Source organism: Cetorhinus maximus, chromosome 1 (genome assembly GCF_964194155.1).
Source record: "Cetorhinus maximus chromosome 1, sCetMax3.hap1.1, whole genome shotgun sequence".
In the NCBI taxonomy this organism is placed as follows: Eukaryota; Metazoa; Chordata; class Chondrichthyes; order Lamniformes; family Cetorhinidae; genus Cetorhinus; species Cetorhinus maximus.
In genome coordinates this window covers 74,613,508-74,638,953 of record NC_135879.1, presented here as the reverse complement: position 1 = coordinate 74,638,953, position 25,446 = coordinate 74,613,508, and positions in this window count along the sequence as shown.

Below are 25,446 nucleotides of genomic sequence, written 5' to 3'. Positions count from 1 at the left end.
GAAAATTTCACACTCGGTCTTGCATGGAGTTGTTCTTAAAGTTAGTGGGCAGGGGTAAGGGTGATGCTTAATATCCAAATTTGAATGAAATAAATTTTGGGTAGGAGTAAAGACTTTTGAGACAACCTGAATTGCATGTCCAAATATACTCTCAGTGAATGTAGAAAGAAAGTTGCAGTTCCAAACAGGTTTGAAACACAGAATGACTGCAGAAATATCGGCTAGAATTTTCCGGCCCCTGTTGGCGTCAGGTGGGTGAGGAGGAGAGGGACAATATGGTGAAAAGGCCAAAAATTGGCTTCACACCGCCGTGTGTGTCTGATGGTGTCCACCATGACGGAATGCCAATCCGGCTGGAGGCCGGCGTGAGCACACTTTGTATCCAGCTAATGGGATGCAAAGTGAGGCCTGATGGGAATCGTCCCCCCAATGCCCGATTTACATGCTGGCCCAGAACACGTCTGGACAAGTGTGATGTGCAGAAGTCGGGCCTTACCATTAGGTCCTTGCTCACATCGTGGGCATCCGAGGAGATCAGAATTTCTTAACTTTTCTAGCCCTACAACTTCTGCTAGGTGCTGCCCTGACATCCACAGTGGGTATGGAGAAAGCCTGTTTAATTGTTGGCCCTGTTACCTCTGATGGCTTCGGACTGGCTCCTCTGGAGACCTGAGGCTTTGAGGGCCCTGGCTTGCTTTTGCTGTCCTCCTGTGGGCCAGCTGCTCCCTTTGTGGTGACAGAGGACGAGGCTGTAGGGCTCACAGGCAAAGGGGACTCAGAGGAAGCGGGCAGCCTCTGAGGTTCCTGAATGGATGGCCCAGGGGTGTCCAGCTGCTGCTCCTCTTCCCTTACAGTGCCGAAGGGCCCCGGCCTGACTCCTTGAGGAGAAGGAGCACCTGGAGAGACATTGAGGTGCCTATTTCCCTCTCATGTTGCCACTGCAGAAACTCACCCATGGCTACCACGATGGAGTGTAGGTCTGCGCACATCTCTGTGTTCTGCTGGATCAGGGTCTCAATGGCGTCCACCATCCTCCCCATGGAGACCTCTATGCATGCAGATTTGGGCACCACTTCACCAGAGAGCAGGCGGACGCACTCCTCTGACTCGCATGCTGCTCTGTTCAGAGCTTCCAAAAGCTCTGCGCAATGTTCCCCTGCCTTCTGCTTACACTCCAGTGTGAGTAGGAAGGCTGAATCCAGAGGCTCATCACCTGACTCAGACCTCTTCTACAGCAGTCCTCCAAGTGCCGGGGAGTTCGGCTGAACCTGCCTCCTCCTGCTGCAGACATGCAGCAGCCTGCAACAGTTCAAGAAGGCAGCTCACTATCACCTTCTCAAGGGCAACTAGGAATGGACAATAAATGCTTGCCCAGCCAGCGAAGCCCACATCCCATGAATGAATTTTTTTAAATGTGTTCGTGCAGTGACCAACAGATTGTGAACCTGAGCCTGCTCTAGAACTCGTTCCTAACGAGGTGTGTCTCTGTGTTGGCGGGCGGTGTGGGTAAACGCTGTGATGGGTCTTTCAGGCTGCTCATTTCCAGTTCTTCAATGGAGGAGGTGGCGAGGACCTGGATAGAGCTGAGGGACTGGCTGGCTAAGGGTGCTAGTTGCTTGGCAGAGCTCCCTGTGAACCAAACTAGAGATAATTAGTGCATGGCAGCAGAGTCAAAAACAGGAGAGAGGGTTGCATTGAGAGAGGGATGATGGGGTGCACGATCCTCACGTGGGTGTTCACCGCCAACCTCAACATCACTGCAGGCATAACCCACGTTCACCAGTCAACACGATGGCATGCTCCTCAAATCGAGTGAGGGGTCTAACGTGGGCCACTCCACCCCCAGTCTGGAATCCCTCCCTGCTGTTGGGAGCCAGCTTCTCCTGTATGGAAACAGATGGAGAGAGTGTGAGCAGGACGCATGGCACTGCGTGGAATGTTTCTGTGATAAGCAGAGCAATGGACGGGATGAGGACGCGAACACAAGAGGGTATGAGCCTGATGGAGATGTGAGGGTGTGTGTGAGAGTTAGTGGTGTTGTCCTTGAGGTGTGAGATTCCTGTGGATGTGTGATAGATTTGTGAGTGTGTGAGTTGAGGGTGATGAGGTGGTTGACTTACCCTGGCAGAACAAATGAGAGCATTCATCCTCTTCCTGCACTGGATGGCTGACCTCCTCTGACCTCCTGTGGCACTGACAGCTGCTGCCACCACCTCCCAGGCCAGGTTGGTGACTCTGGTAGATCTCCTGCGGGCAGAGCGGGGGTAGAGGACATTGCGGCGGCCTTCCACTTCATCCAGCAGGATGCCCCAGAGAGGCGACACTAAACTTGGGGGTTGCTATCTTCTTTGCTTTCGGGGCCATCTGTCACCTGGATCAGTCCTGGTGTGTAGACATGACGTAGGCTGAGCTCTGATGTGCTTTAAATATGGCACCCGGAGCGAGGAAGCACTGAGGTCATGGCGTGGTGGGCAAACCCGAGCCCACCTCCCAGCAATCCGAAGTACTTCCCATTAATGCATTATTAATGAGGCAGGATGCACCAGGAATGGGATGATACGGTGTAAAACCCGCCATTGCAGCCGACAGATAAAATGAGTTTTTTCCCACCCGCTTCCTCGTGCAAATCTGGGGCAGTTCCGCCCATCAACCCATTCAAAAACTTTCATTAAATGTTGGGGAAAATGTACAGACATATATTGAAAATTTCCAACAAACCATAAAAACACTCGCGCTTCCAAATTATATTCCAATTTATTAAAAGCAGCTACAAGTTTCTGGAAAATGTAAATTCCATAATATAAAGTGTAGGTCTGAGCAGAGCACAAAGTCTGTTCATTTCTTTATTCTCTAATAGTAGACACACTTTAAGATACGCTGATCATTTACAGAAACAGAAATCTGAAAATGTTACAATTAAAGTTCTGATATTTTAATGCCGTTTTGCTTAAATCATGATATACTACAAGAGCAGTGTGCCTGATGAATAAGTCCAAGAGAAAATGAGGAAATTGATTTGTACTGCAGCAAAGTATTTTGTAATCATGAAGTGTATTTTCATCGCAGCACAGATGCAACAGAATTTAACCCAATGAGAAAGTTAAGCTTCACTTACACCTAACTATCCAATTTCTACAGAATTAATATATTGGAGCAAGATTACACCAAAAAGCTCCAGTTTGCAACACAATGCCAGCATCAGTAAACTTGAACTCCTAGTCCTGTGCTGTGTATACATTCCATTTTATAAATACAATGCCCCCTCAATCATTGAAAAATTGAACCTTGAAATATATATATTTGTATATGAAATACATATGACATCCTTTTCACACTGAGGACTGTCCAAGAATTCAACATGTTTCCTGTTTTGAGTGATGTTGGATTATGGATCACTTCAGGATCTGTCAGTCTGCTTGCAGGACTTTTATCGACTGTAGGAGCATTCAAAGTCCCCTGTGTGATGAGCATTCTTACCTTTCCCAAAACATAATTGCATTCCTGAGAGAAGTGAGCTAATCTCTTGATTGACAGATGGAGTTCTTTAATGTTTGTTGATGGTTTGCCTTTGTCATGAGGTGCACAATTCATCCCCACAGTTCTGACTGTAATCTTGGCTGGAATTTCCCCTTATTCATAATTCATAAGAGAAATGGATACTTATGGCTACTTTATGTATCAGATTTTTCTTGTGTAAATTTTCCTCTTTATTATGTCATCTTGTGTCTTTGAATTCTTTATTCATGCCCCCTAAATTATTTATAATCTGACCTCTGTGGAGGAGTGGATTTAGAATTGAATTGTGAATTGTGGGGGACGTCTTGCTAGATGGGAGCACAGATTTTTTATTTTATTCATTCACAAGATGTGGGTGTTGCAGGAAAGGCCAGCATTTGTTACCGATCCGTAATTGCTGTTGAGAAGGTGGTGGCGAGCCATCTTCTTGAATCTCTGCAATCCAAGTAGTGTTGGTACACCTAAGTGCTGTTAGGAAAGGGTGTCACCTGCCCAGAATACCAGGCCTCCAAACTGCTCTAGTAGCCACAATATTTATGTGGCTGCCTAAGTTTAATTTCAGGTCAATGGTGATCGCCAACCCCCTCCTCAGTATATGGAGGATACAATGGTGGTAATGGCATTCAATGTTAATGGAAGGTGGTTAGACTCTCTCATGATAGAGATGGTCATTGACTGGCACTTGTGTGCTGCAAATGTTACTTGCCACTTATCAGCCCAAGCCTGGATTATGACCTGCCTCATTCACAATTGCAAATGGAACTGAGCACTGCGCAATCAGTGGTGAACAACACCACTTCTTACCTTGTGATGGGGAGAAGCTCACTGATGATGCAGCTGAAGATAGAGTCATAGAATCATAATGGCACAGGAGGATGACATTCGGGCCATCAAATCTATGCTGGCAGTCTGTAGATCAAACTAGTGAGCCACATTCCCCCTATGCCCTGATAGTTTATTTCCCTCAAGTGCCCATCCAATTTCTTTTTGATGATTGGGCCTAAAGTTCTGAAGTACCCTGGAGTGATTTGAGCACTCAAATTAGACAATTTAATTTTTGGCCAGGTTTTGCTGCAGAAGGGTTTCTCATATTGTGCTCTAATAGTTGGACTTGTTCATGTAAGCTAAGGTTAAAATAAACACCACCTAATAAAGTTGTTGGAAGTACGAGCTGGTAAAGGTGCAACGAACAATCAAGCCATCTTGGACCTTGGTGAACAGAGCATCTTCTTAGCAATGAGGGTTGGGAAATAAACAGAGGAAGGTTTGAGAAGGAAGGTGAATTAAAATGAGTGGATTCAATGTCAAATCAAGTACAGAGAGAGAATAAAGGAAGGGAAAGGAAAACTGGATGAAGAGAGAGAAAGCTAATAAAAAGTTGCAATAACAGTTTGGCATTTTTATAACAATTAAAACCTGAAGAAATAAGACTTCAGGCTTACAAATGTTCAGTTCTGGGGTTGACTGGCATTCACCAATTATTGCATTGTTAATAGGGCACTCACACTATGAATTGTTAGACTTAACTTTCTGTGGTAAGTTTAACGTCAGTGCACCTAAACAAACAGGCACTGAAATAGTGCACAAACAGGTGCATGATGAACATGGAATTTTTTGGTCATAATTGTAATCACACAAATTGGATTTTTTGATATCGATATATAAAGAAAGAACAATCTCATTAAGCTTTGGTTTTGTGCTTAACGCAGAAGAAGAGGTCCATTTCTTTTATATTTAATTGAATAATTCAGATGTCCATCCCATGAAAATATATTTGCTGAAAAATTCAGTTATACAGCTCCTGTATTTTTAGCATGACAGCTGCTCTTTCAAAATGAGTTCATGCCTTGCTTGCACACTTCCGATGCTGGCCACACCAAACACAATTTTGGTAAGAGCATTAGCACTTGCATGGGGAGCATGCACTGGCCGTATGCAGAGTAGGCAGATTGTGACATTGGTCAGTGCAACAGTAATTTGAAGCCAACAATGCCATTTTTGACCTAAACACAGGGAGCAAAGGATAATGGTCAACAGATGTTTTTGTGACAGGCAAGCTGTCTCCTTGCTTTATGTGGTACATGAATGATTTAGACTTAAACGTAAGGGCCATGGTTAGGAAATTTGCAGGTGCTACAATAATTGGCTGTGTGGTTGATGGAGAGGAACACAGCTGTAAATTGCAAGATAATGTCAATAGACCAATCAGGTGGGCAGAGAAGTGGAGAAGTGTGAGTTAACACATTTGGGAAGTGCTGCAACCTACAAGGCCATGGACCAATAGCTGGAAAGTGGGATAAGCTGGATAGACAATTTTCGACTAGCACTTGGCTGGCTGAAAGACCTCCTTCTATGCCATAAATTTCTATGATTCCAACATCTTCTCTTAACCTTACACAGCTGAACGTGCATTCAGTAGCAGGAAGGACCTCTCCCACCATCACCACCCCCGCCCCTGCTCTCACCAGCACTATTTAAAGGGATCATCATCTACTTTGAGGTTAGTTACTGATTGATTTCTACTTGTATAGTTTCTATTATCTCTTGCCCTGCAGCAAGACAAGGAGAATGAGCAGAGGCAACACAAAGGAGGACAAGCTACTCAAACAGGGAGGAGGAGGAGGGGGAGAAGGGCTCTCAACAGGAGCCCACATCTGTTCATGGTCTTCAGGGGGTAATTATTTTATCTTAACCTTAGTGAAGAACAATACATTCACGCCTTCACTTCACCTCAGAGGTTCTCATTGAAACCTATCACCTGTTGCAGCCAGAACTGCAGCCTCAGAGCAGGATGAGGAACAACGTAGCCAGTGGCTGTAATTGTGATCATGGCCATCAACTTTTATGTCATGGGCTCTTTCCAGGCTGGAGCAGGACATATTTGCAACATCTCCCAGTTTGCCATCCATTGCTGTGTAAAGAAGGTCACTGAGGCTCTGTTTTACAAGAGAACTGAATCGATTTCGTTCTCTCTTGCAAAACAACTGAAGTGGCCAGCGGAGAGTTGGACCCTGCTACTGCAAGCTTCTTCAATGAGTTGAAAAAAGCTTCAACATCTCCCTCATCAAGCTTTGTTATTAACTGGGAGAACATGAACAGCTGAGCATTTGGTCCTGAGCTAGGGACAGTGCCCTTATTTGTGGTGCATTCACTGGGTAAAGTGAGTCTTTTCCTGCTCAGTTCGAGTTGTCTTAAATCCCTTTCTTATTTCTCTCTGTAGAAATCTTTCTCCCATTCCTTTCTTTGGAATTCCCTTTCCTCTTTTCCACTGATCTCCTGTCTCTGTCTCTTTCCTCTCTCCATTCCTGAATCTCCCTTACTTCTTTTTTCTCTTGTCTCTCGCTTTCTCTTTCTTCTCTCCCCTTCTTAGCTCTTTCTTTCCTGGAATTCTGGCTCTAATCTCCACTGTTTCAACTGTAATTTTGATCAGGCTAGCTTGTCTGTTCCAGCTTCCATGCCTGTCTCTGGTTCTTCAAGTTCAATTTCAAAATGGTTGGCAGCGTGTTTTTAGGATTTCCGACTTCTTAACTTTTAGTCGGATATTTATCTTTAAATGTCTAGCTATACTTGTGCAGTAATTGTGGTTTTGTTAAATGTTGGACTGTACCTTTAAGAATAGTCCTGTGATGTAAGATCAAATGATCTGTGTAAACCAATGCGTTAGCAGCAGGCTACCTCCACAGTCAGTGTAGAGATAAAGATGGAGTTGAAAGCACACATATAGTTGCTGCTGGGTGTATTGTAAACAAACCTAATGTTTCCACTTAGAAAGCTGTCTTCAGATCAACTCTATGACAAATAGGCGATTTGGCCATGCTACAACAACTCCTTAACTCTTCAATGGATAGTGCTTCTAAACTGTCCCAAGTTACCTCACTCTATTCAAGGAAGGTACTGGCTTCAATTGTGGATATTTTGCTCGTACTCTAGTACTGCAAACCACAAGAAAACCTGTATTCTGGTTTTTAAATTATTTCTAGGGATCTATTTGGCACCCTGCTTCCAATTTCTCTAGTCTGCCTGTGGATTTGATCCAGGGTGCAATACACAAATTTCTGTTGTGATCAGGTGAGGAGGGATCGAACGGCTCCCCTCTTTTCCCTCTCCTCGTATGACTGAAACTGGGATTTCCTTTTGTTTTTAAGGGTTAAACTTGCCAATTCAGTGAGTACTTAACAATTTGCATACTGTGATCATAAAAGAACCAATTGGACAGGTTTTCCTGAGTTTAGCAAAGAAGGAGATCAGCCTTAAATTTAAACCAATCTGATCAAATAATAAAATATGCACCAATTTCTGCGCACATATGCCCATACATCCTCGAGGTCCACTTACACAAATACAGATTATAAAGTAAGGGAGGACATATTGGCCAAATTAGCTTCCATATAAAAAAGGTAAAAGAGTATACAGTTCGTAATTTGGTGACTAACTAATTCTGGCTGAATTTGATGGTCTTGATGGTTCCGATTTAATGATGTAGTTGACTGGGTAGGCTGTTGTCCTGGAGACACAGTGGTGAAGTTGAGTTCTTTCTTTAAATTATCTGTCTGCTGCACATGGAAAGAGATTCAAATAGCAGGCCAGGGTCACAGCTTGAAAGTTATGGAGAGAGTGGGAAGTCAGAAGCTCCTCTTAGCTCAACTGTTAGTTCAGTTCTTATCAGAAAATCAGGTGCTTAAATCACAAAAAATATTTGGGCTAGTCATGCCAATAATTCAAACTTTCCAACAATTCAAAAATAATTATATACTCCAATTATAACTCGATCAGCTCATCCAAGAGCTATCTTAAAAATTAAGATATTTTTGTCCAAGCAATTAACCTTAGCTATTGAATACCAAAGGTGGCTTACATAAGATATCTTGTTGATAGGGCAAGAAAGAATGTTGTTCACAAACCCAAGAGAGATGTCATTGTCTGATGGGTTTTGCAGACTTGCTGTCTCCTCTCCATACCATTGGATTGTGGCATATATAATAATGTAAATTAGTGTCAGCCATCTTGATGTAGGTTGAAATCATTTTTGTCTGTTCAAATAAAATCTGGCCTTTTTAAAAACTTAATTTCATGTTTCCAGCCGATGAATTAAAAATCAACATTTGACATAAGGACATCTTTATGACAACTCTGAGATCATGCATGTCCCTTTGCACACTATTATCCATAGCCATGGTAGCAATCTGAGCTTGCATGACATCAAGCTGAGATTGCATGACTTCAGTCTAAGCTTCTACTGCAGCACTGAGGCATTGGTGGCTTCTGCTTATGCTGCAGTAGAAGCTCAGTTATGGGCCATCATGGTTGGGTTGTAAGTGTGATAATCGAGTTTGTCAACACTTCCACAATGAAAAGGATGGGCTCCAAGTTTTTCACAAAGCCCTGTGCCAAATTGGTACCTGACTCCTCCGTGCTCTTTGACAGTGACCACAGACTTTCTGACAGGCCCACCAATACATCAACCATATCAGTGTGCATACCCTGCAGCCTTTTCCTGTGCTCCGCTCCATCAAAATACTCAACTGAGCACTCTGCAGCAGAACTCTTGTGTGGCCTATTACATAAGCCAATTACATAAATGTAAGGGAGAACTGGTGATGGTTGGGTAAATAAACTAAACTAAATGGCAAAGCAGTCACCCAGTCTGTGTTTGGTCTTCCCATTGTAGAGACCACATTGGGAGCAACGAATGCACAGAACCAAATTGAAGGAGATGCCAGTGAAGCGCTTTTTCACCTGAAAGGAGTGCATGGGCCCTTGGATGGTGAGGAGGGAGGAGGTAAAGGGGCATGTGAAGGTGACAGAAGGGTGGAAATTGGAAGCAAAATTTATACATTTTTCAAGGTCCAGACGAGAGCATGAAGTAGCACCAAAACAATTGTCAATGTACCAAAAAAAGAATTGTGAGAGGGGGCCTGAGTAGGACTGGAACAAGGAATGTTCCACAAACCACATAAAGAGACAGGCATAAGTGGAATCCATGTGGGTACCCATAGCCACACCTTTTATTTGGGGGAAGTGAGGAAATGTTAAGGAGAAATTGTTCAGTGAGAGAACAAGTTCAACCAGACGGAGGAGAATAGTGGTGGATGGGAATTGTTCAGGCCTCTGTTCAAGGAAGAAGCGGAGAGCCCTCGGACCATCCTGGTGGGAATGGAGGTGTAGAGAGATTGGGCGTCCATGGTGAAGAGGAGGCGGTTAGGGCCAGGGAACTGGAAACTGTTGATATGACGTAGGGCATTAGATGAATCATGGATATAGGTGGGAAGAGACTAGACAAGAGGAGGGAGAATGGAGACAAGATAGGAAGAAATGAGTTCTGTGGGGCAGGAAAAGGCTGACATGATCAATCTACTGGGACAGAACTGTTTGTGGATTTTGGGAAGGAGGTAGAAGCAGGCTGTGCAGAGTTGGGAGACTGTGAGGTTGGAGGCTGTGGAGGGAAGATCTCCAGAGGAGATGAGTTCAGTGACAGTTTTAGAACCAATGGCTTGATGTTTGGTGGTGGGGTCATGGTCCAGGGAGAGGTAGGAAGAAGTATCTAAGAGTTGGCACTCAGCCTTTGCAAGGTCAGTACACCAAACAACAACAGCACCACCCTTGTTGGCAGGTTTGATAACAAAGTCAGGACAAAAGAGAATGGAGTGCAGCAAGTTCACAAGGAGGCAGGTTAAAGTGGGTGAGAGGAGCAGAGAAATTGAGAGGATCGATGTCACGCTGACGGTTCTCAATGAAAAGATCAAAAGCAGGTAGGAGGCCAGCGGGAGGGTCCAATGTGGAGGGAGAACACTGGAGGCGGGTGAAAGGATCCATTGGACATTCAGCATCAGAGGGGAAGGTCAGAGGGTATGGTGAATACACGGCAAGGACTGGAGTTAGAAGAAGGGATGGGGTCAGAGGGACAGGAAATGGTGGAGGGTCATGGATGGGCATTAATATCAATAAGTTGTTGGAGCTTGTGTTCCTTAGCACCTGAAAGGAAGAGAAAGAGTTTCTTGTTAAGGCATCGGATGAGACGAAGAATAAAATGAAACTGGGGAAAAGGACAACTTTGAGATAGGGTGAGTTAGTGCTGCTGGAGAGAGAGCTTGAATGTTTTCATATGGTGGCGCATGGCACTGAGTGTGGATCTCAGGATCCAGTGAGAACAGCAGTCTGAGGAATGTTATATGTCCAGCAGATATCTGTAATCCTGGGTGGATTCAAAACATGAGCAATGGAACTTCAGTTGGAATTCAGATGGGGTAAGTTGGAGACAGAGGAAGGAAATATGGCTGTGAAAGCGAATTTTGGTTAACACCTTATTTAACACCAGGAGGGAAATGGAAAGTGAACAGGGAGAAAGAGACAAACGCAAATCCTGTCGGATCGAAGAGCAGAACTTCTTCTAGGTAGGCAGGGTAGAAAGGGCAGCATCTGTGGAAAGAGGAACAGAGCTAACGTCATACAGACTGGAAACATACAAATGCTGCCAGACCTGCTGTGATCTACTGGCATTTTCAGTTTTTATTTCAGATTTCCAGCATCCGCAGTATTTTGCACCATACCCTCCAACCTTCCCTCTCTGATGCTGAACGTTCAGTGCCCTGCAAAGGACTTAGTTTCACACCCTTACGCCCTCATCTCAATGAATTCCGGGCTCGGCACGATGCTGAACTCTTCTTCCACCGCCTTCGTCTCCGTGCTCACTTCTTTGGGCAGGAGTCCTCTCCCCGTTCAACGGATCCTTTCACCCACCTCCAGTATTCTCCCTCCACCTGGACCCCTCCCTCTGGCCTCTTACCTGCTCTTGATCTTTTCACTGGGAACTGTCGGTGTGACATCGACTGTCTCAATTTCTCTGCTCCTCTCACCCACTCTAATTTGCCTCCTTCTGAACTTACTGCACTCTATTCTTTTAGGTCCAACCCTGACTTCGTTATCAAACCCGCTGACAAGGGTGGTGCTGTTGTTTCTGGCGCACTGATCTCTACCTCGCAGAGGCTGAGCACCAACTCTCAGACACTTCTTCCTACCTCCCCCTGGAGCATGATCCCATCACCGAACCTCAAGCCATTGTTTCCAGGATTGTCACTGACCTCATCTCCTCTGGAAATCTTCCCTCCACAGTTTCCAATCCCATAGTCTCCCAACACTGCACAGCCCGCTTCTACATCCTTCCCAAAATCCACAAACAGTGTTATCCCAGTAGACCCATCGTGTCAGCCTGTTCTTGCCCCACAGAATTCATTTTTTCCTATCTTGACTCCATACTCTCTCCTCTTGTCCAGTCTCTTCCCACGCTCATCTGTGATTCCTCTGATTCCCTACATCATATCAACAATTTCCAGTTCCCTGGCCCTAACCGCCTCTCCTTTACCATGGATGGCTTCTTCCATAAACAGAAGCCCAATCAATCCCTATCCACCACCACTCTCCCCCGCCTGGCTGAACCTGTTTTCTCACCGAACAATTTCTTCTTAAACTTGCCTCACTTCCCCCAAGTAAAAGATGTGGCTATGAGTACCCGCATGGGTCCCAGTTATGCCTGTCTCTTTATGGGGCATGTGGAACATTCCTTGTTCCAGCCCTACTCAGGCCCCCTCCCACAGCTCCTTTATCAGTACATTGATGACTGTATCGGTGCTGCTTCATGCTCTTGTCTGGGTCTGGAAAAAGATATCAATTTTGCTTCAAATTTCCACCCCTCTGTCACCTTCACATGGTCCATCTCCGACACTTCCTTTATTTTCCTTGACCTCTCTGTCTCCATTTCTGGTGGTAGACTGTCCATTAATATTTATTACAAGCCCACTGACTCCCACAGCTATCTCGACTACAGTTCCTCACACCATGCTTCCCATAAGGACTCCATCCCATTCTTTCAGTTCCTTCACCTCCATCGCATTTGTTCCAATGATGCCACTTTCCAAAACGGCACATCTGACATGTCTTCCTTCTTCCTTAACCAAAGTTTCCTATCCATTGTGATTGACAGGGCCCTCAAGCATGTCTGACCCATCTCCCGTGCCTCTGCCCTCACTCCATGATAGGGTCCCCCATGTCCTCACTTTTCACCCACCAGCCTCCACATTCAAAGGATCATCCTCCGCCATTTCCGCCAATTCCAGCAAGATACCACCACCAAACACATCTTCACCTCACCCCCGCCAGCAACATTCTTTAGGGACCGTTACCTCTGGGACACCCTGGTCCACCCTTCCATCACCCCCAACACATCATGCACTTCCCATGGCACCTTCCAAAGCAATCGCAGAAGGTGCAACACTCGCCCTTTTACCTCCTCACTCCTCACTGTCCAAGGGCCCAAACACTCCTTTCAGTTGAAGCAATGCTTCACTTGTACCTCCTTCAATTTTGTCAACTGCATTCGCTGCTCCCAATGCGGTCTCCTCTACATTGGGGAAACCAAACACAGACTGGGTGATAGATTTGTGGAACACCTTCAGTCTGTCCACAAGCATGACCCATACCTTCCTGTCGCTTGCCATTTCAACACACCACCCTGCTCTCATGCCCACATGTCCGTCCTTGGCCTGCTGCAATGTTCCAGTGAAGCCCAACGCAAACTGAAGGAACAGCACCTCATCTTCCAATTAGGCACTTTACAGCCTTCCAGACTTAACATTGAGTTCAGCAACTTCAGACCATGAACTCTCTCTTCTATCTTCACCCCTTTATTAGTCCTCTTTTTTAAATTTAAATTCATTTTTAATTTTTATCTGCTTATTTTCATTTTTATTTTTATTCAGTTATTCATTATTTTATCCCCTTTTTTATTCCTTTTTCTATCCATTTTGCTCAACTACCACCCCCTCCCCCCACCCTACCCCCAAAAGAGCCATCTGTTACTTGTTCCATGTTATTCTTTCACGGAGTGCTGACCCTTGTTTTGCTATTAACACATTCTGCTCTTACCTTTATGCCACTATCAGCACCTTCTTTAGTCCTTACCACTACCTTTAACACTCCCTTTGTCTTTTTGTCCATAACATCTTTGGCAATCTCTCCTTAGCTCCCACCTATCGCTGGTCTTCTATCCAGCTTCACCTGCTCCCACCCCAACCCCCACAAACATATGCTGTCAGACCTGCTGAGTTTTTCCAGCATTTTCTGTTTTTATTAAAGATTAGGCTAGTTTTAGAAACCAGCAAAGGGCCACCAAAAAGTTGATAAAAAGGGAAATAAACTAGCCAGAAATATGAAAACAGATTATAAGAGCTTTTACAAGTATATAAAATGGAAGCGAACAGCTAAAGTAAATGTTGGTCCCTCAGGAGAAATTATCATGGGGGATGAGGAAATGACGGAGGCATTGAAGAAATATTTTGTATCTGGTTTCACAGTGGAAGGCACAAGTTACATACCAGAAATAGACGGTAACCTAGGGGCTAAACAGATTGAGGGAATTAAGGTAATTAATATAAACAGAGAAAAACTATTGGAGAAACCTAAGAAACTAAAATTCAACAAATCCCCAGGACATGATGGGCTTTTTTTCATTCTTTCATGGGATGTGGGCATCACTGGCAAGGCCAGCATTTTGGTGCCCATCTCTAATTGTCCTTGAACTGAGTGACTTGCTAGGCCATTTCAGGGGGTTGTTAAGAGTCAACTACATTGCTGTCGGTCTGGAATCACATGTAGGCCAGACCAAGTAAAGATGGCAGATTTCCCTCCCTAAAGAGCATTGATAAACCAGGTGGATTTTTGCAAAAATTGATGATAGTTTCCATGGTCACAGAATCTAGCTTTCAATTCCAGATTTTATGAATTGAATTTAAATTCCACCAGCCACCATGATGGGACTTGAACCCAGAGTATAAGATTGTCGTTCTGGATTACTAATCCAGTGGCATTATAACTATACCACTGTCTTCCTTGCATCGTAAGGCAGGAAAAACGATAGCTGCAGAGATAGTGGATGCACTATGATTTTCCAGAATTCCTTAGGTTTGAGAGTGGTCCTATTAGAAGCCTGAGATCAGTCATAGTCATATTGAATGGCGGACCAGGTTCGATGGGCTACTCCTGCTCCTATTTTTTGTGTTCTTGTGTGATCTTGTCCTCCAGCAATCTGGCACCTGTGCTACCCTGGTCCCGTGTCTTGGTTGCAGGCCACTCGTGCCCTGTTCTCACCATGATGACATACTAAAAAGTCAATGGGGATAATATTTATGAAGCAGCACAAATGTAAGATAATCTGATTGGTTCAAGTATGATTATCCCAAATTAAATTATTCTTATTTTGTACAAATCCACTATTTTAAATAAGTATTTTAAACTTGAGTCTTCTCCCCATACACAAAACTTGTACCATCAAGTTTTGATATTTACTTGAGTTATTGAGTTATCGCAATCAAATAACTAACTGAGGTTGCTTCAAACAGTTCCATTTAAAATGTTTATATGTTGTGAGTCATAATAATTCAAGGATCATTCTATACTGAAGTTAACAATGAACCCACAATGAAAGCAAAATGTTTTATAGCTCAATAAAGTTGACAATTATGCCTCATAATTGCAAGATTGGGGATTATAATTCCTTCGGAGCACAGTTGTTTAATCAACTCATTAAAATCTTATGCAATAAATTGGCAGACACTTTATAATTCCTGTGAAATGCATTACAACAGTGGATACACTGGAATTTATTAAACAGAGATATGAAAAGAAAATATGCAATAATTTCTGACATTGCAGACAAAATCTGCAAAACCTGTGACCCATCTCTCAATTTATTTTTAAAATGTTGTATGGACAGTGTTGACTTCAAGCCTTTAGGCCACACCTACAGCCCATGTCAGGACCCACTGATGAGTAGCTAATTAAGAGATGCCTTGTATGTCTCCCTTAACTGTGTTTAGGCACTTCTTCAGTTACAGTGCTTGACAGGATGCATGGCCATTGGCCTCTGCAGATCAGAATAAAGTCTGCAGATGCTGAAACAGCCACAGGGCATTTGCTTCCGACATTAGTAGACAAATGCACAACAGAATGTACAGAAACCCGAGACATCTCTGATGGCTATTAAGGGTGCTTGAGAACATGTTGTTCCTAGCACCCAAACAGGCTTTTAGCATTTGATCCTAGTAATTTTTTAGACAAGGACTTTGTGTGATCTAAAGATTTTTTTTATAAATGTTCCTTACATATTTCCTGTGCAAATTTAGATGTAAAAGCATTGCAGATCAAATATCCAGAAATGAGTCCAGGCATTTTAATCTCAAGTTTGCAACATATTCAGGCATGTAAAACAAACTAATTTTATAAAACCACTCTAACAAATCCCTATGATTACCATTGAGGTTGTTAAAATATAAAAATCAGCTTGAGACCTTTTAGGGTATGAATAACCTTCCAGGTCATTTTCATTGGATATGCATCTACTAAAAGAAAATTCAAATTACATGTTTCACTGGATTTGCAACACTTTTTAATATTTTTAATGGGAAAACATTGATGTTTCAATATTATATCATGTTTTATTAATTCATTTGATCTGGTAACAAAAGGAAATAGCAATGTTTTGCATTTAATCTGGTAAGTAATGGATTATTTCTGTATTGTAGTAATTTTTTTGAAAGATATATTTTGCTTGTGTATATTTTTTTCTCGTTTCCACGCTCCTAGCAGCTTAGATATAAGTGCCATTTACATTATGGTAGCAGAAGTAAAGGTACTCCCATGAACCTGACCATAAGTATCATCAATGACGTGTAGGTTGGGCTAGCAGAGACATCTTGAGCCATGTGGCAAGATGTTTCATTTAACTGCAGGAGCTAACCCTGCAGAAGAAGCATAGATTTATGTTGTGGCTGTTGAATTTAATCATGCCTACGTGAAAATGTAGAGGTGCAGCATAGTAGTTAAGGCTCTCCACATGGTATTTGTTCTTTCAAAATAGCTGTATATGATTCATATTTTTTGCATTATTCAGTCACTTTCAGACAGCCTAATTCTCAGGATGGAAAGTGTTCAAATACGCTGTGTGATGAATAAGCAGTCATTGTGGACAACGTCTTTAGCATGCCTGAGAAATAGCCATCACAAATTAGGAATCTTATCAATTCCTTCGGGAATGGATGCTTTGGGAACATCTTCAAACCACCATGAAAATGGATGCCTCATGTGGAAACTCTCCCTTAATCACCTTGAATGTGACACCTCATGTGTATATCCTCTCTAAATCACCATGAAAGTGAATACCTCATAGCTCCCCGGGCTGCTAACAACATTAATAGTTTAATCATCATCCCACATGCATTAACCACTGGAAAATGGTTGGAAAAAAACTGAGAGCAAATATACTCGAGAAAAACACACATAGCAATGCTATTCAATCTCACAAGACCACAAATTTCAAAGTACAATATGCAAGATATACTTGCTATCCTACAGCAATAGGACATCAAACAATGGGAAAAACACATTGAACATTTTCTAATATTTCTTAAAGAGTTAGCTTCACTAGATCTCAAACATCTGAATTAGACTAAAATTAAAAATCATTTAAATTTATAAAAGCAGGCTTAAATCTGAGATCAATTCATAGCTCACTCTAATATTTTAAGTTACATATAGATGTAATCTATTTCCTACACTCATAAAGTGTTCCTCTTGGGTTAACAGTTGGATAATTGAGTGACCATAAGCAAAATTGCTAAAAGCAGGTTTTGCAATGAAGCATTAATGAAGTGGAAGGTGTGCATTATTTAAGAGTTAAGTCATAGTGAAGCTTTGAAAAGAACAAAAACACCAGAATTCTGCATAATTGATGAAGTAAAGTTAAGGAAATTATTAGATGCTTCAATGGATGAATGCTTTATTGGTACCTTAGATGTGAAATAAAATGAACTAAAATGTTCACATTATTAATCCTTTCACATAAAATTATTTATAGCGATGGATCCAAATAAAAATAAGGTAAGAAATGCTGGTGAAATTTACCCTTTCCTCTACAGGCTAGCATTGATAGGATTTTTATCGGCAAGATACATCCTAGAATGGGGAAGTTGGAGATCGAGGAGAAAGGAATAAACCGCAAACTTGTACGTTTATATTTCTTGCATCTGTCATAGAATAGAATCATAGACCTTAAAGTTTCAGCGCAAAAAGAGGCCATTCAGCCTGTTGTGTCCAATTAAATAAATAAATATATTTTAATTAATATAAAAACATGTCCCATCTCATGTGACTTAAATCAATTTATAAACCTTTTATTTAATTTTTTGAACATCGATTCTGTCTCCCTGAGGCAGCCCCATGCACCAGGGAGATTGAAGCGCTCTTTCACATGCATGTGCGAAAGAGCGTTGGCCCCAACTCTCCCTCCTCCCCCCGCCTGCATAGGTAGCGCTGAGCTACCGGTCGCATCTTACGCTGGGTGGGCCTTAATTGGCCCGCCCCCGTAAAATGGCGGCACAGAGCCAATCACAGGCAGCGATCAGTTCCGCGCCCGCCCCCACCCACTCCCGCCAAGTCCACCCGCCATGTGAAAAATCCTGGACAATGTATCTTTATAACAACATAGCCTTCCAAGCATTAACTTTTTTATGCCTAAAGAAAATGAACAATCAATTTTACAATTATACTTGTAATTCCAAACTTAGATCTCTTATATAGCTTGTTTTTCTTTCTCAAAATACATTATTCATGATATTGGTGGTGATCAGGTGGTAAAACGTTGTGCCTCCATGTTGTGGATTTGGTATTCATCGCTCTCAGTGATGAGTTGGCATATCTGATTTCAGCTGATGTTAGAGCTTTGGATGCAAATTTAGTTGGCTTACCCTCTTATACAGGGTCACTCCAAGTCCTTTTGTAGAAGCATCTAGTTGTAATATAAAATGTAAATTATTTTACATTTTAGTCTAATTCAGATGTTTGAGATCGATTGGCGATATCCCATTAAGAAATATTAGAGATTTTTCAATGTGTTTTTCGATTGTTTGATGTTCTATTGTAGTAGGATAGCAAACATTTCTTGCAGTATATTGCATTTTGAAATTTGTGATCTCGTGAGGTAGACTGGCATAATATTACCATTGCAATGTGTGTTTTTGTCCAGTATGTATGCTCACCATTTTTTTAACCGTTTCCAATGGTTAATGCAGATGGGATCGTGATTCTACTGTTAAGGTTCTTGGCACCCTAGAGAAGCATGAAGTATCCAGGTTTCCCACTGTTGTAGAATGGCAAACCTGTCTCCTTGAATACTACTACTTAGAGTTTGGTGAAACACCTCTCATTGAACCCTGACCACTGGTACTCAGCATCCTCTCTCATCAGCTCTCGTAGGTTGGCTGTGTGTTCTGATATGTGAGGTATGAAAGAATTCGTGTGCCGGATGAAACCAAGAAAACTTTTCAGTTCTTTCCTTTCTCTTGGAGCTCCCATCCCAGAGAATGCTGTGACTTTTTCTGGACTCAGCTTGGCTCCATCAGCCATGTATACGATTCCAAAGAACTGGCATTCAGTCACCTTCATAATATATTTGTCTATGTTTAACTTGATCCCAGCTTTCCTCCCCCATCAGGGAGGCTAACCGCAGACTGGGGGACTGCTTTGCGGAACATCTTCACTCAGTTTGCATGTATGACCCCGACCTTCCTGTCGCTTGCCATTTCAATTCACTGTCTTGTTCTCATGCTCACATTTCTGTCCTTGGCCTCTGCAATGTTCCAGTGAAGCCCAATGCAAACTGCAGGAACACTTCATCTCCCGATTAGGCACCTTACAGCCTTCTGGACTTTGAGTTCAACAACTTCAGACCATGAACTCTGTCCTCCATTTTGATCATTTTTAAAATTATTAATTGTTTCTTTTTTTCCCCCATTCCCCATAGGGCCAGCCTGTAACTTGTTCTTATGTTTTGCTTTCAGAGAGCACTGACCCTTGTTTTGCTATTAACACATTTCTGCCATCTGACCTTTAGGCCAGTATTAGCACCTTGCTTAGTCTTTAACACTATCATTAACACTCCTTTTGTCTTCTGTCCATGACAGTTTCATCAAATCCCTCCTGAGCTCCCACCTCTTCCACCATATAAAATCCATCAAATTTCTACCTCCCTTCAGCTCTGAAGAGAAGTCATACAGCCTTGAAACTTTAACTCCATTTCTCTCTCCACACATGCTGCCAGACCTGCTGAGCTTTTCCAGCATTTTGTTTTTATTTCAGATTTTCAGCATCCGCAGTATTTTGCTTTTGTTTTAGTTGAAGGGCAGAGCTTAGCATAGGGGGCATGAGGGGGACCTCTTGAACTTACCTTTTAAAAGGCCCCTTCATGCAGATTAGGGTTCATGACTTCTCTGAGGGGCTGTGAACCATGACCCTTTAAAAAACCTGGCCCAACTCCATGAAAATTGTAGAGGAGTAGGACATTCCTCAGCCTGCAATGAAGACAGCCAGATCAGGAGTGCTGGGTACGGACTTTTGACAGGAATCAGCCAGCACCAATTAAAGGCAATCCCAAAAATCAGACAGCCCGGAAATACTTCAGGAATCCTGGAATCGGGACCCACCCACCATTTCTAAAAGGCTCCAGAGTTATCCCAATTCAGTGAAAATCCAGGCCATGCCTGTTTCTTCCACACCAAAGACCTGGATATCATCAGCTATGCCGAATGCTCCTTTGCATCTCCTTTATGTCTCATATACTTTCCATGGGTGGGGGCAAGGATTTGTACCATCCAAATGGCGTGTTGAATGTTGTCAACAGCAAAGACTCTTCATCAAGCTTCACGTTTCAGTAGCCATTTCTGGCACCAAGTTGGCTGAAAGCTTTGCCCCTGCCAGTGGTGGCATGATCTCTTTCAGTTTTGGAATAGGGGAGTAATTCCCCTTTATGACTTCATCAAGATGTTTGACATCCAAGCAAACTCATAGTCATCTTTTTGGCTTCTCTCTCACAATGATGGAATTTACCCAATTTGTAGGCTCTGTAGGTGGAATTTAATGCCCTCCCCCATGGTGAGTTTGGTGGCAGGGGCATTTAATCGGGTGACAGGATGACGGGTGGGGACACCAGCACCTTCCCACCTCTGCCCCAATTAATCCCATTGCCAGGAGGCTCATGGGCAGCCTTCCACCCTGCTGCCAATTGGGTCCCTTAAGTGGGCAATTAATGCCCACTTAAAGGCCTTATCCTGCCGCTGCTGTTATTCACCCAGCAGGGGATGCAGGACTCGCCATGCAGGAAGCCTGCAAACCCTTGTCAAACCATTGCTTGTGGACTTCTGGGGGGGGTCCCTCGTTCAAAGGCAGCCTGCACTTACTGCTGAATCCCCAGTGCCCACTCTGTGATTCCCTTCCTGCCAGCACTCATCTGTGGCATGGGTCCCTCAGCAATTCTGTGCCTCAGGTGGATGCATTATCAGCGGCAGCCACCGCCTCCCCATTGGCACTGCAGAGCAATGAGAAGCTCCCAGCCTCCGATTGGCCGGCAGCTCTCAGCATGCAGGTCTTTCACCCCAGGGTCCTTAATCCCGGGTAAGGCTCACCATTGCCCTGTTAAATGCTTGATTGACACATAGAGGAGAGAACGAGAGGAGGACTCTGGGACAGGCAGTCAGCAGCACCTAGAGGGGAGAGCGAGAGGAGGACTCTGGGACAGGCAGTCAGCAGCACCTAGAGGAGTCAGGAGTTGAAGAGGAGTGCTAGAGGAGTTGGGAATTGAAAAGGAGCGCGAGAGGAGCTGGGAGTTGAAGAGAAGCGCGAGAGGAGCCGGGAGTTGAAGAGAAGTTGGAAGAGCAGGGGTGACTGAGGGAGTTCGGTGAGGAGGGAACAAGGTGATCCTTTGAGTACCAGGAGTACGGTCGGGTAAGCATTTACTACTTTTATTGCTTATAGTTTTTAAGGTATTATTTTGTGGTTCATCGTTTGTAGGGGCTATATTCTGTAACAATGAGGAGCAGGGAAGAAGGGCCCGAGAGTAATTGATATTAAGTATCTTCCAAAAGGTTTAATTTAATTTAAAGGGGTAAGTCATGGCAGGAGAGCTCAAAGCCATGGTGTGCTCCTCCTGCTCTATGTGGGAAGCCGGGCACATTTCCAGTGCCCAGGGCCAGCATGTGTGTGGGAGGTGTCTCCAGCTGCAGCTCCTGGATACCCGGGTTTTGGAGCTGGAGCAGTGGCTGGGGACACTGTGGAGCATCCACGAGGTGGAGAATATGTGGATAGCACATATAGAGAGGTGGTCACACCGCAAGCTAAGACTCCACAGGCAGGAAAGGAATGGGTGACCACCAGGCAAAGCAAGAGGTCTAGACAGGCAGTGCAGGAATCTCCTGTGGCTATTCCCCTGCAAAACAGATATACCGCTTTGGATACTTTTGGGGGGAATGGCCTCTCAGGAGAAAGCAGCAACAGCCAAATTCGTTGCACCACGGTTGGCTCTGCTGCACAGGGGAGGAGTAAAAAGTGTGGGAATGCAATAGTTATAGAGGATTCAATTGTAAGGGGAATAGATAGGCGTTTCTGTGGCTGCAAACGAGACTCCAGGATGGTATGTTGCCTCTCTGGTGCTAGGGTCAAGGATGTCTCAGAGCAGCTACAGGACATTCTGGAGAGGGAGGGAGAACAGCCAGTGGTCGTGGTACACATTGGTACAAATGACATAGGTAACAAAAGGGATGAGATCCTAAAAGCAGAATATAGGGAGTTGGGAAGTAAGTTGAAAAGTAGGACCTCAAAGGTAGTGATCTCAGGATTACTACCAATGCCACGTGCCAGTCAGAGTAGAAATAGCAGGATATATCAGATGAATATGTGGCTGAAGAGATGGTGTGAAGGGGAGGGTTTCAGATTCCTGAGACATTGGGACCGGTTCTAGGGGAGGTGGCCCCAGTACAAACTGGACGGGTTACACCTGGGCAGGACCGGGACTGAGGTCCTAGGGGGAACATTTGCTAGAGTGGTTGGAGAGGGTTTAAACTAAGATGGCAAGGGGATGGGATCCTATGCAAGGAGTCAGAGGAAGGGGAATCAAAGACAAGAACAAAAGACAGAAAGCGGAATAAGAAAAGTGATAGTCAGAGAAATCAAGGGCAAGAATCAAACAGGGCCTCAGTGAAAAATAGTGGGAACGGGACAAGTAATGTTAAAAAGACAAGCCTTGAGGCTTTGTGCCTTAACGAGAGGAGCATTCACAATAAAGTGGATGAATTGACCGCGCAAATAGATGTAAACAGGTATGATATAGTCGGGATTATGGAGACATGGCTGCAGGGTGACCAGGGATGGGAACTGAACATCCAGGGGTATTCAGTATTTAGGAAGGACAGACAAAAAGGAAAAGGTGGTGGAGTTGCATTGCTGGTTAAAGAGGAAATTAATGCAATAGTGAGGAAAGATATTCGCTCCGACAATGTGGAATCTGTATAAGTAGAGCTGAGAAACACTAAGGGGCAAAAAACGTTAGTGGGGGTTGTATATAGACCCTCAAACTGTAGTGGTGATGTTGGGAATGGCATTAAACAGGAAATTAGAGACGCATGTAATAAAGGAACATCTGTAATTATGGGTGTGTTTTAATATGCATATAGATTGGGCAAATCAAATTAGTAACAATACCGTAGAGGAGGAATTCCTGGAGTGTATAGGGAATGTTTTCCTGGACCAATACATTGAAGAACCAACAAGAGAACAGGCCATCCTCGACTGGGTATTGTGTAATGAGAAAGGAATAATTAGCAATCTAGTTGTACGAGGCCCCTTGGGGATGAGCGATCATAACATGATAGAATTCTTCATCAAGATGGAGAGTGACATAGTTGATTCTGAGACTTGTGTCCTGAATCTTAATAAAGGAAACTACAATGCTATGAGGTGCAAGTTGGCTTTGATAGATCGGGAAACGTTACTTCAAGGGATGGCGGTGGATAGGCAATGACAAACATTCAAAGAGTGCATGGGTGAACTGCAACATTTGTTTATTCCTGTCTGGTGCAAAAGTAAAACAGGAAAGGTGGCCAAACCATGGCTTACAAGGGAAATTAGAGATAGTATTAGATCCAAGGAAGAGGCATACAAATTGGCCAGAAAAAACAACAGATCTGAGGATTGGGAGCAGTTTAGAATTCAGCAAAGGAGGACCAAGGGATTGATTAAGAAGGGGAAAATAGAGTACGAGAGTAAGCTTGCAGGGAACATAAAAACTGACTGTAAAAGTTTCTATAGGTATGTGAAGAGAAAGAGTTTGGTCAAGACAAATGTAGGTTCCTTACAGTCAGAAACAGGGGAATTTATAATGGGGAACAAAGAAATGGCTGACTAACTAAATACATACTTTGGTTCTGTCTTCACAAAGCAGGACATTAATAACATACCAGAAATGTTGGGGAACACAGGGTTTAGTGAGAGGGAGGAACTGAAAGAAATCAGTATTAGTAGAGAAATGATGTTGGGGAAATTAATAGGATTGAAGGTGAATAAATCCCCGGAGCCTGATAATCTACATCCCAGAGTACTTAAGGAAGTGGTCCTAGATATAGTGGATGCATTGGTGGTCATCTTCCGAGATTCTATAGACTCTGGAACAGTTCCTACAGATTGGAGGGTAGCTAATGTAACCCCACTATTTAAAAAGGGAGGCAGAGAGAAAACAGGGATGATAGACCAGTCAGCCTGACGTCAGTAGTGGGGAAAATACTAGAATCCATTATAAAAGATTTAATAGCTGAGCACGTGGAAAACAGTGGCAAAATCGGACAGAGTCAACATGGGTTTATGAAAGGGAAACTGTGCTTGACAAATCTACTGGAATTTTTCGAGGATGTAACTAGTAGAGTTGATGAGGGGGAGCCAGTGGGTGTGGTTTATTTGGACTTTCAGAAGGCTTTTGACAAAGTCCCACATAAGAGATTGGCATGTAAAATTAAAGCACATGGGATTGGAGGTAGTGTATTGAGATAGGCCGAAAACGGGTTGGCAGACAGGAAACAAAGAGTAGGAATAAACGGGTCTTTTTCCGAGTGGCAGGCAGTGACTAGTGGGGTACCGCAGGGATCGGTGCTGGCACCCCAGTTATTCACAATATATATTAGTGATTTAGATGAGGGAATTAAATGTAATATCTCCAAATTTGCAGATGACACAAAGCTGGGTGGGAGGGTGAGCTGTGAGGAGGATGCAAAGATACTTCAGTGTGATTTGGACAAGCTGAGTGAGTGGGCAAATGCATGGCAGATGAAGTATAATGTGGATAAATGTGAGGCTATCCATTTTGGCAGCAAAAACAAGAAGGCAGATTATTATCTGAATGGCTATAAATTGAGAAAGGGGAATGTGCAACGAGACCTGGGTGTCCTTGTACACCAATCGCTGAAGGTGAACATGCAGGTGCAGCAGGCGGTAAAGAAGGCAAATAGTATGTTGGCCTTCATAGCCAGAGGATTCAAGTACAGGAACAGGGATGTCTTGCTGCAATTGTACAGGGCCTTGGTGAGACCACACCTAGAATATTGTGTGCGGTTTTGGTCTCCTTATCTGAGGGAGGATGTACTTGCTATAGAGGGAGTACAGCAAAGGTTTACCCGACTGATTCCTGGGATGGCGGGACTGACATATGAGGAGAGATTGAGTCGGTTGGGATTATATTCGCTGGAGTTCAGAAGAATGAGGGGGGATCTCATAGAAACCTATAAAATTCTAACAGGACTAGACAGGGTAGATGCAGAAAGGATGTTCCCAATGGTGGGGGCATCCAGATCCGGGGTCACAGTCTGAGGATATGGGGTAGACCATTTAGGACTGAGATGAGGAGAAATTTCTTCACCCAGAGAGTGGTGAGCCTGTGGAATTTGTTACCACAGAAAGTAGTTGAGACCAAAACATTGTATGTTTTCAAGAAGGAGTTAGGTATAGCTCTTGGGGCGAAAGGGATCAAAGGGTATGGGGCGAAAGCAGGAGCAGGCTATTGAGTTGGAT